At 37.2% G+C, this 12,390-nt stretch overlaps 1 long non-coding RNA gene across 5 annotated transcripts in view; it reads right to left on the bottom strand.

Annotated features, from left to right (window-relative positions):
- The window catches only part of LOC148130963 (uncharacterized), a 268,594-nt gene that overhangs the window by 195,676 nt on the left and 60,528 nt on the right, over positions 1–12,390 (bottom strand). The window lies entirely within an intron of this gene.

The following is a 12,390-nucleotide window of genomic DNA, read 5'->3' as shown; positions in this document are numbered from 1 at the left end:
CTAGATTTTGGCAACCAACTGCTAAGTAGTAGATAAATAATGAAGATGATAGAAATTACTCCTTTCTTGATTCTGTAATATGCTAGTTGAATACCCTTTTTAAAAAAAAAAATGAAAATAGCTTTTTTTCTCTCTACTAAGAACCAAAACCAGATTCTAAATTAACTAAGTATTTCTTTCAGATTCAATATTTATCTATAAAGACTTAATATTGCCACTTTTGCCACACTTTCCCTGGTACATTGGGTGGTTGGTGGGTGGATTTTTTTTCTATGTCTGGAATACTCAAAAACATTTCAAATTTTGCTCCAATGAAAAATGGATGACCCAAACTAATTGTATTCCGTCAAGGTGTAACTAACATGAAATATACCATCAGACATACTGATTGGGGATGTTATTTTCTAAGCAATAAAGGAAACATATTTCTGATCTTTGTGCATCTTTATGTTCAACAGAAAAGACACAATAATGTACCATTTTGTGTTTAAATTAATCTCGGATATCTCAGTTGTGTTATCTAAACTAAATTAAAAAATGAAATCTCCCTCAAAAGAAGCTCAATTCCAGGTGATTTGGAGAAGGCCAGGTTGTTCTTTTGATTATAATATAGTCATTCTTGACTTTTCAGCTGAGTCTACCCATTTCGGATTTCCTAGTTCAAATTGTCCAATTTTTTTTGTTTTGTTTTTAAATCAGTGAAGATCTGTTGCGACCAGGTAAAAAGGGAGCCACATGAAGCCCCAAATTTCTAATGACTTAACTTTCTGTAAATAAATATGTGAGGAAATTAGTTTGCTTTACCCTACAAACCCCAATAAATGGAAAGATAAGGGAGATGTATGAAATTATAAAAAAAATTCTTAAAAAAAAAAAATCTCTTGGGCAACAACCCATTTCATGATCATAATTAACCTCATAATTGTTGATTTGTTGCAAGTTATTTGCTATATATTTTTTTTTTCTGGACAAAGTATGTCAGTTAATTTAAACTAAACCTTTGTGCCAAGAAAATCGTGGGGGAAATGAACTAAAATGGAAATTTAATTTATACTTTTAATGCAATAGAGAGTGGATTGAAATATTTCTAACTGTTAAAGGCTTAAGCATTTCAGATGGAAATGGTTTCCGAAGCTTACTTGTTCTGTTTTCCTCCATCCAAAGATACACAAAACCTACCCTTTTGTATTCTCAGTTTCTGCTTTCCTTAAAAAAATATATATTGCATGGTTTTTTTCGATGTTAAGAAATGGATTCTAATGAGCAAATGCTTATGTTAGAAAAAAAAGGGCCTAGTTTTTCAAGTATCACTAGCTTATTTTTGCTGCAATAGCTAAATCCACCTTCAGATTCTTCCCTTAATCTTACACAAAAGCCCTTTGTATTTGTCTCTGCAGCAAAATGCAGGATTTCATTCAAAGTCCATGCTGCAGAAAAAAGATGATGGGGTGTTGACAAGATACGCAGCCTGGAAGTCTGAGATTTCAAATGTTCTTTTCATTAACAGATGTGTTTTGGCTACCAGAAAGCAACCATGTCTTAGATCAACCCTTCTTTAGATTTACAGATAAAGCATTGGCTTCAGCTACAGAACTTAATCACAGATAGTGATGAGAAATTCTTGAAGACAATAGTCAATATTGCCATAACCTTTTTTTACTACATAAATACACACATGCACACCAACACAAATCTTTAGTCTAAATCTTGCAAGCTGAGATTAGTGTCAGTGTGACTTTGGTATCTATGATATGTATATCCTTGGCTGAATTAAATACAAAACAATTGGAGAATATTTCTTGAGGTTGCATTTAATCAGCTCATAATTGGAGAAGACCATTCTAAATCAATGGGACTTAAGTACATAAGAGTTGGTGGTCTTCTGATTTTCTGAAGCCACTTTTTATATTAGGGGAATCAAGGACCACAGCAAGGCAGGAAAAGGATGCAAGGTAAGCATGATGTGATCATGTCATGTCTATCAGAGGAGCTGAAATTTTGCATTTTGTGCATTTCCACTGTGTCAAGTTTCCACTAGAGCCAGTTTCCAGAAATTCATAAAACTGTATTCAGCAATATTGGAATGGAATTTGGCTTCCTCCTCAAAGGTATCTAGAATGACTTTCTCCTATTCCCAATACAGCAGAAGACCAAATGCAACTCTGCGTCCCAAGTTGCCTTCATTGAAACTGAATCATGGTTATATTTATCTAAATTAATACCTTCTAGATAACATTTTCCCATCCTCTCATTTTCCATCCTGGTTTGAGTGGGAAAGCCCAACAAGGAATTATACTTGCATTCATTTGAACACAAATAAAATAATTGTAGCAGCACTATTTTTTTCAGTGTCTACACCTCTAAAAAGAATTCTATTACATGAAAAAAATGTGAAGAAAAAGATCAAGATTTGGGGATCCAAGCTAACAAGGTTAGGGAAATTGGGACAATGGTGCACAAAAGAAAGTATGTCAGCTAGGAATTATGAGAATTACAATCCTCATATTTATGGATATCAGAAGTATGGAGAAGATAAAAAAAATTTTTAATGGTAATATTTGAAGACTGCTAACTTCTGCAGAGACTACTAGAAGGGTCATGAGTGATCTCATTGCATTCAACAGTAACAAGACTTAGCATCATGTCTAACTTTGTCCCAAATCCTGAGGAACATCACTCTAAGAACAGGAAAACCATACCTGTGAATAGGATAAACTTCAGTTTATCCATTCAACTTCTACATTAAGCTTCTGGTATAATTTCCATTGTGCCTCCCCCCTCACCACCAAAAAGGAAGATAAAATATATTAATGCTACACAGATTCTGTATTTACTTTAAAGAGAAAATCTATAATTCATTTTAATTTGGGAAAATAGTATCATTACATGCTGTAGTGCATACTTTGAGCACCTGTGTTTATGAGCGTTAACTAGTAAAAGTGTTAAAAATAACAAGTATCTGGACGTGCGTTAGTAAATGCAGGAGAGAAAACCTTATAGAAGTGATCATATGCATACCTACAAGTGTTTAATAAATATTTTTGACTCAATATTTAATATCTTTCCCTGCAGCTTTTAATGGAACCCAACAGGCTTTCATGGCAACAATGCCAAACACAAAACTGAAATTATCTTCATTTGAAATATAAAGCTGTCACCAGAAATAGTCATTTATTGTCATGTTAACAAAAATACCATATAAAAAGCATGTCATTCAATCCCCTTTCCATTATAGTAATCTCTCAGCTTCAATTCAGAAGTTATATGGAGGCTTGTTCTATATGCATGACAACACAAAGCACAGAAAATTCTACTCTTCTTTCTGATCCCAGGCAAACAGATATAAACTTATAATATGAGTTGTATGGAATTATGGATCTCAAAATTCCCCAGACAGCGTGGCTTGCTGGGTAATTCTGGGAGTTGAAGTCCATAGGTCTTCAAGTTGCCAAGGTTGGACATCCCTGGACTAAAGCAATGGTTTTCAGCAAAACTGGATCCAAACAAAAAAATAAATATTTAGAAATTCCATGTTGAGCATTTTGGAAGGTCTTCCCTCCCCACCATTAGATGGAAAAGTGTTGTCATTTTCAAAATGTTCCGATTCCTGCTCTCAACTTATTGCAAGTGATCTAAGGGAACACTATCCAACAAATTCCTAGCAAATTTCCCAAACTCCTCATTTCCCAGAATTATTTTAATGATTAAACTGGATAAAAGCAGGGTAGATCTGCAGCACAGAAGGGGTTCCCTTTTCAGCTAATTACCATTTGCAGTCGATCCATGAAAGAAAGATGAGCCTTCAGGGATTAGCTCAGAATTTTAGGATGGAAAAAGAGCAAAAGGCAAATGGAGTCTTAGCTTCACCTTGAGAGTGGCATTTCAGTTCAACGTTAGTAAGAGATTTGTATTTGATGAACTCTTTGAGAAATATTCATATGTTCGCTAGCTTGTTGCTGCATTATGGACATCACTAGAGTTGTTTTTACATGTATGCACTTGCTGGCACACATTGTTTAAGTGCTTCTGACATATGCATTTCATTTATGTTTAGGTGCTCTAAATGCATTTCTTGGGAAGAAATCTTCTACTGTAAATCAGGAAGAAACACATGATTCTTCCAGACTGAAGAGTAATGTAATCAGTAGAAGAACTGAATTCAATAGAAATAGCACTTAGACTTATATATTGCCCCACAGTGCTTAACAGCATTCTCTGGGTGGTTTCCAATGCCAGCATATTTTCCCCAATAATCTCATTTATTGACCTCAGAAGGATGAAAGGTTAAGTCAACCTTGAACTGATCAGGATTGAATTCCAGGCTGTGGACAGAGTTAGTATGCAATACTGCATTCTAACCACTATGCCGCTATGTGTTCACTGCTATCAAACTTCAGCTCCTGTTTTATCAGATATTAGATAATGTATACTAATTATTTTAAATCAAATAACTATGGGAATCATGAGCTCAGAAGAGACATTGTGCCTATCTCACCAAGGAACTACTACCAATTCTCAGATGAAACCTAACAAAACATATGCATACACATTTTTCTTGAAACAAAATTCCTTGGAACTATTTATGTATGCAAATCTTCACAGATTTTTTTGAATCTAAACTCACATCATCAAAACTTCTTTAATTCGCTCCCAACAAAAATATGCTAAAAAAAAATACATACTGAATGTATTGATTAAGGCTTCTATGATGAGAAAAATCAAGAAGACATTTCTGCACTTACTATTTCTTCTCTACTGGTTTTCTACCCAGATGAGTAACACCCATCTCTCTTAATGTATTGCCTCGTGGGAAAGAGGCATATGTTATGTTTATATACTTGAATCTCTGCTCAAGTTATCAATGGCTTAACTGCTGTTTCTAAGTAAACAAAAGGCAAAAAAACCCGAACTATTGTGTATTTTCCCAAGAAATTGATTTTTGTCTAAATTGTAATTGGTTCATGCATGGTATCAGATATGCATATTTACATGAAATGACAACTTACAGACAATATTTGCTGCATTGCCAAACTCTTTGTAAATACGTTCCAAAATGAAAGAGTTGACTACATGAACCAAAAGATCATATAGAGCCGTGATGACCAACCTATGGCACGTGTGCCACAGGTGACATGCAGAGCCATTTGTACCGGACGTGAGCCCCAGCCAAACTTGCCTGCACTACACATGTGTACGTCTCCCAGCTGATTTTTGGCCCGTTTGAGGGAAGCTCTGCAGCTTTGGGAGGCCGAAAAACAGGCCGTCTGGAAACACCAGAAGTGCCTGTTTTTAGCATCCAGAGGGCCTTTGGAGTTCAGGGTAGTCTGTTTTTGCCCTCCTGGAGGCTTGAGGGAAGCCTCTGCAGCCTCGGGAGAATGAAAAACAGGCCTCCTGGAAATAGCGGAAGTGCTGAAACGAGCCCGTTTTCAGCCTCCAGAGGCTCCGGAGGCTCCCCTTGAGCTTCCAGGAGGCCAAAAAGGGCCTCCTCTGGGTTCCAGAGGCCCTCCAGAGGCTGAAACAGGCACTTCCAGTATTTGGCCTCCTGAAGCTGCAGCAGCTTCCCTCAAGCCTTGGCAGGGCGAAAACGGCCTCAAACGAGCCAAAAATCATCTGAGAGGCATGCACATGTGCAATGCTGGCAAGGGGCGGAGAGTGTTGCGCATGCAGGTGCATGGGGGTGGGGCGCATTGCATTGTGCGTGCCACCACGTGTATGCTATCGCGTGCATGTGCGCTTTTGGCACACCACAACAAAAAGGTTTGCCATCACTGATATAGAGATTGCACACTAAAATAATGATATTCTGAATTGTTTGTTGCAAACAATTAAGGATGAACAAGGCATATACCAGTCTACTCTTTTGTTGGATATTTCCTCTTTTCCATTCTATCCTTTCTTCAAGATACTCAGCAATTTATCATTTTATTTTATTTTCAGAGCAACCCCTGAGAAGTAAATTAGAGAGCAATAAAGATGTTTTGTTTTAGATCATCATACAAAGCAGATATTTCAAGCTAGGTTCCTACAAAATTCCTACAATTCACTTAGTACTTCATACAAATATGCCCTAGGGAATTTGCTGGGCTACCAAAATCATCCAACAATGACACACACAAACATTAAAACCTGTACTGTTGTGAAGTTTGGGTTAATATTTGGCCAAGTCTCATATTAGAACCCTATAATCTCGTAATGGAACACCAAAGTTTTTTTCAGCCTCATACAAGATCTGTATTATTATCAAATCTATATGGTTGAATCTATGGTTCAACTCTGAGCACTGTGACATCACAATATAACCCAATGAGAATAATAACTCTTTCAGATTTATAAATACTGATGAAATGATATTACAAATAAGAAAAAAATAGGGGCATATAATTCTCTGGTATGTTGGAGATAACTTACTAACAACATGAGTGTTTTCTACAAAATTATTATCCCTTATAAGGTGGGTCCTTACTATTCCTTTGTAAGAGCTACAGAGGTAGATGAAGAGAAAAATTAAGACATTCGGAGTTTAAACAAATAATAGAAAATCTCTCTCTTTTTTTTTAATAAGGAGATATTTCATCTTGGCCAAAACCGTGACAGCTTGGAGAGCAAGCACCTAATCTTGTTTTCCATTATGGTGGAGCAGTAGTTCAAAGCAGACTGCTAGAAGGCTCTTTTTCACTCGAAGCGAGCATTCACTGCCACCACGGTATTATGTAAAATAAGTAAACAGAATTAGATTGGGATAATATATGCTTGCTCTCTCTCTCTCTTCAGAGTCAATTTGCTTTAGAAAAGAGATCAGCTTCCCACAAGAGGCTTCTAAGAAGAGACGGGACAGCCATTTGTCAGAAATAGTAGAGGTGCAACGATAGTATTCTACCGGTTCGGCCCGGTTCTGCTGAGCCAGTAGCAGTGATAAGCAGAAGAGACCGAACCGGTTCTCTCTGCCACTCTGTTGTTGGGCCTGCCCGAATTTAAAGCGCAGCTGCTTTGTGTGGCACAGAAGAATCCCGCTTGGTAGCTGCTGAAGCAACCGGGATTGTGCAGGCTTGCAGGAGGGGAGTTACAATGCCTCTGCACCTGCACAAACACCTCTGCGCCTGCACAAAGTGCACATTTGGCACACGTATGCACGCAAAGTATGTGCACGCAGGCAAAGCGCTCCCACCAAGCCACGCCCACTGAACCGGTGGTAAAAATATTTGAATCCCACCACTGTACAGATAGTCCTTAACTTACCACCACAATTGAGCCCAACATTTTTGTTGCTAAGTGAAACATTTGTTAAGTGAATTTTGCTCCAACTTACGACCTTTCTTGCCACAGTTGTTCAGTGAATCCCTGCAGTTACTGAATTAGTAACATGGTTGTTAAGGGAATCTGGCTTAATCCCATTGATTTGGCTTGTCAGGAGGTCACAAAAGGGACACTACAATGGTCATAAATATGAGTCAGTTCCCAAGCATCTGAATTTGGATCACATGACCATGGGGATGCTGCAACGGTTGTAAGTGTGGAAAAACAGCCAGAAATCACTTTTTTCAGTGTCGTAACTTTGAACTAAGTGAACTGTTATAAGTCGAGGACTACCTGTATAGCTCCCCTGCAGGGGTTGGGCTAGATGACCTCTAAGGCCCCTTCCAACTATGTTAACTGTTACTGTTAATTTATCTGTACAGTAGTAGGGATACCATGCAAAATAAAGTTGCGGGAAAAGAGAAAAAGAGCCTCTCTGTCATTTCCCTCCCGTGTTATGGGACATCTTGTCCCTCACTCTCCTGGCCTTCCACAAAGGGGTCAAAACCTGGCTGGGCAGCCTTGCCAGGGCGGTAGAGAGAACCATGCATCTGTGGGGCTGACTGGCTCCATGAAAATCCCACTCCACCCTAATCTGTACAAACTATTGCTAAATAGCACTTAGCAATTGCACTTATATACCACTTCAAAGTGTTTTATAGCCCATTCTAAGTGGTTTCCCAGAGTCAGCATATTGCCCCAACAATCTGGGTCCTCATCTTACCCACCTAGGAAGAATGGAAGGCTGAGTGAACCTTTAGCCCGGTGAGATTCAAACTGCCGAATTCCAGGCAGCCGGCAGTCAGCAGAAGTAGCCTGCAGTACTGCACTCTAACCACTGCACCACCACAGCTCATATAAATGCCCATATTGGAATTGTTTGCCTTTTTGAAAATATATGTTATATTGTATAATTTTTTTAAAAAAATAAATCTTAATTTTAATATTTTAATGTCAATGTTTTTTCTCCCTTAATGTTTTGCATCACCAATTCCCCAATTTTCTCTCTTCCCTACCCTTTGGTTTTTTTATATTTATTAGCCCCAAAGGGAGATGATTCTGAATCTTGTTTTAGGTAAAGAAAAATAAAATAAGAAATATTTCCCAAAATATTTCATTCTTTGGGGGGGGGGCCTTCCCACACAAATAAGTTACTTCAAAAAATCTGCAGCACCTTTTTTTTATAAGATAAGCAGTACAAAGGTTGATAAATAAGCTCTCTGATTCTCTTACTTGCTGTTTCAGACCTTCATGGAGAGTTCAAGTTTCCTTCCTTGCAGAAAAAGATTAACAATTTTGGTGCAGGCAGGAAGGGTGGAGAATGGAGGACATCAACTACCCTCCAAAAATAATTGAAAAATCAGAGCAGGAATGCTTCATAAACTGGTAAATCTGGCTTTCCTTGTATCATAGAGAGACTCCTTTGCTTTCTATCAGGTTGCATTATGTATCTTCGTAGTCCAAATCAACAATAACTAATATGAACACATTAATTGCCATTGACAGGAGTTGTCTTCAAACAGAGAAACTTGCTGACATTTAAAATAACCACCAATAAAATACATTTTTTCTCCTCATGTTTTTTTTAAAAAAACCTTACTGAAATATTTGGCCGAATCTCTTGACCCTCTTTTTGAAGCAGTACAATGTACCTGACTGCTTTAGAGAGATTCCTTTATTTTAAAAAATACATTAGAAGGTATTTTTCCTCCTTACTCAGGTGACCTGCCTACTACTCCATATTTACACATATTTGCAAATGGATTTGGAGCCATATTTTGGATGTGCCATTTATGCAATACATCTGACAACCACACTGGACTTATCTATCACTTTGCAAGAACAGGCAGATTACTCTCAGATGGTGTTATCAGTAGCCGCAGGCAACAATATTTCTGGCAATACTAATCTTCTTTTGGAGGGACATCCCCCCTCCCCCAGCAAACCTCAAAATTTTCTTCTCTATCACAGCTCCAGCCTCTTGCCATCTCACAGGACTTGAAATGACACAGTTTCAACACACCAATAACAGCCACTTAGCTCAAAATACACTGGTGTAGCCTCAATTTTTTGCCATAAAGAATAAGTTATTAGCTAAACATAAAGACACCACAAAGTCAGTCTCTTTATGAAGCATTTAATTTCTGCTTCCTTGAGTTTTAAAATCCTAAATCAACACAGGGCCCATAAAATCAAATGTTTAAGTTATCGAGCAGAAGGGAAGTTCTTGCAAAACCCCTGCTTCTCATTAACCAGGTTTCCTGCTTTTCTAATGAAAAGGATCTCAGACTCTAGATAGGAGCCTTCTGTTTTGTTTAATAGTTACAATTTAATAAAGCAGATATAATCCACACCTCTCTAAACCTTAAGGGAAACACAGATTGGATAAAATCCATGTGTGTATTTTCAAATCTCTTTCAAAAGAAGCTACTGCTTTTATCCTTCTAGGTCCAAAAAAGATATCTACATAAAGCAGCTTTCTCTTCTGCTTAATAACTGTTTATTTGATGAGCTGCATAGGACTTTATACACATATTGGATATCAGGCTCACAATTAACCTGGAGATGGGTCCGAGAGATGGGAAAACCTCAGAAGATTTAGAGAGTCGATTAGGATGCCCTTTCAAATGTCATCCTGGCTATTTAAAGCAAATTAATGCATGGTGAGATGGAGATCACGATAATCAAGTAAGCAGAGCAAAAGGACTGAGATTTGGATCGTGCACTTTTCTGACACTCCATTCTATTAAACTAGCATCTATTAAATGAATGTGTGAAAGTTTTACAATCTATTTTGAAGAAGGTAAGAATGTCACTAAGCAGCATCTGAGAATCAAGGAAGTATACCTAGAGTCAACCAATTTATGCCAGACAAAAAAGGGCATAGTAATTTAATTATTAAATAACTATTAAACAACAAAATGGTCAAATGTTTGTGAGAATTAAATTACTTAGTACAAAATTTCAGAGCTCTGTAGAAAATTCACAAAATGTGGTGCATTGAAATTTTATAAAATCTTGTAGGATATTGGCCATTTTTAAAGCTATTATTATCGCTAGTTGTCATATTTAGGAACCACTCATCTCCCTCACAGAGGCACTGTACAATAAAATATGCTGTACAATAAAATATGCTGTACAATAAAATATTAAAGGCTTAAAAGCAGTATCTAAATTTTAAAAGTGGCAAGATATGTTAAAAAGTTGATTAAAAAGCAGGAAGAAAATTTTCAGGTCAACAACCAGTCTCAAAGGTATGTGCTCATCACCCCAAGCAAGGGTGCAGAGCCATGTTTTACACCTTTATCAAAGCTAAGAGACTGAGGGTCCATCTCACTTTTGTAGTGGGTGAGTTTCACATGACGGGGGCAATGGCAGAGAAGACTTTCTTCCTGGGCCCCATCAGTCAGAATTCTGGTGATGATGATGTTACCTAGCTTGGTTAATGAAATGCCTGCATAAAAGCAACTAAGCTCAAATAATTCTTTGGTTGATGGTGTCCACAACATACCTTCTCTGCCTCACTGGGTGGAATAGATTGATGCAACTGGATGAAGAATGTTACATTTCATTGAATTTCATACTTTTTCAAGACCATTTAAAAGTGCCACAGAAGAGTTCCTTGCCTATCTTCTTTCCATTCTTCAAGAAAAGAGAACAGTATTATGTCTTAGCTATTACTTAAGACTTGCATAAAAGATTTTCTAGTTTTAGATTTTATACTAAAAATCAAAGTTACTTTAACAACTGACTAGTGTTCTTAAAATAAACATCCAAACCTCCCCACTCTCCCTTCATGGAAATAAATTAAGAAATCCATTCTTCATTTATTCAAATCCATTCTGAATTATGCTGCAAAATGTTTACCACTCAGCTTTACCATAGTAAAAAGAAAAAATAAGCAGATTTTCAACACCAGATTCAGGACAACTCAGTAAGTAAAAACTTCCCAACTAGAAGTACTCATCTGGCCAGCAACTTAGAGGGGGGAAATCTGCTGCTTTCTACAAAGACAAGACAGGTCTTTTAACTGAGACAAACTGTTTGAATCCAACAGAGGTGTTGAGCACAAAGTCCAGCTCGCTCACATCCATGTGCAGACAAAGTTATACTCATGTAAACTGAGAGACAAAGGTTGCATTCTTCAATTTTTTTAAATTTGCAATCTAAGCTTCACTGCTTGTATGTTGGAAATTAAAGATAAAAATGGCCCCAATCATCAAGAAGAAGAGTGATGTTGGAAACTTACTGTCAATTATTATCTGAGCTTCTGAACCACAATAAATGGCAAACCCTCTGGGTTTTCGCGATCCCAGTCATCACAAGACTTCTGAAGTAATTGCATTCCTTCTGACACAGGCAAAGGATACTATTTGGTGACAGATGGAGAGAATTTGGCATGTCATTTCACAGAGTTTGGGATGGTTGACTTGTCATCTGAATTTCAGTGAGCTGTCACAAGCATCACTGCCAATTAAACCGAAAACCTTCACTCTTAAGAAAATCTTTGCAACTGTCTTTTCCCTGTCAAATCAGACTAAAGAATAAACAGTGAATAAAGAATAAACAGATCTCTAAGGTGTTGAGATATTTATTCTTATTAACAATGTGGAGAAAAGCAAGATGGAAAGTCATTGTAACATGACATATCATGATCAGATTCATACTTGAACTTTGTTATAATGTGATTTGCTTGTTTGTGGCTTAGAATGAAGTCTGACCTTACCACCGTAAACATAATTTAGGCTTAACACGAATTATGAATTCAGATCTAGAAAAAACAGTGCTATCAGTCATCTGAATCTAGTAATTTATACTCCATAATTATAAAGCTGAAGATCCAGAAAATCACAGATTCATAGATGATATTTTATTACACACATTTACTTTCCACTGTCATTCAGACTAACAGTAGGTACAATATTATCCAAGGCCACCAATGCACTCTTATTTCAAAAAACAACCAGGGCCTTGGATGAATTGTCCATCAAAGATTCTGGAAGCTCCCAACTGGTATCTGGAACCAAGTGGATCTATTGGGGTGACTCAATCTAATTGTCCCACTTTCCTGAAGGAACAGCAATATTAGAAAGCTTC

Source organism: Notechis scutatus, chromosome 4 (genome assembly GCF_049901735.1).
Source record: "Notechis scutatus isolate UNSWTSFEM ecotype Mainland chromosome 4, rNotScu1.2, whole genome shotgun sequence".
Lineage (NCBI taxonomy): Eukaryota > Metazoa > Chordata > Lepidosauria > Squamata > Elapidae > Notechis > Notechis scutatus.
This window is presented reverse-complemented; position numbering and strand designations above follow the sequence as displayed.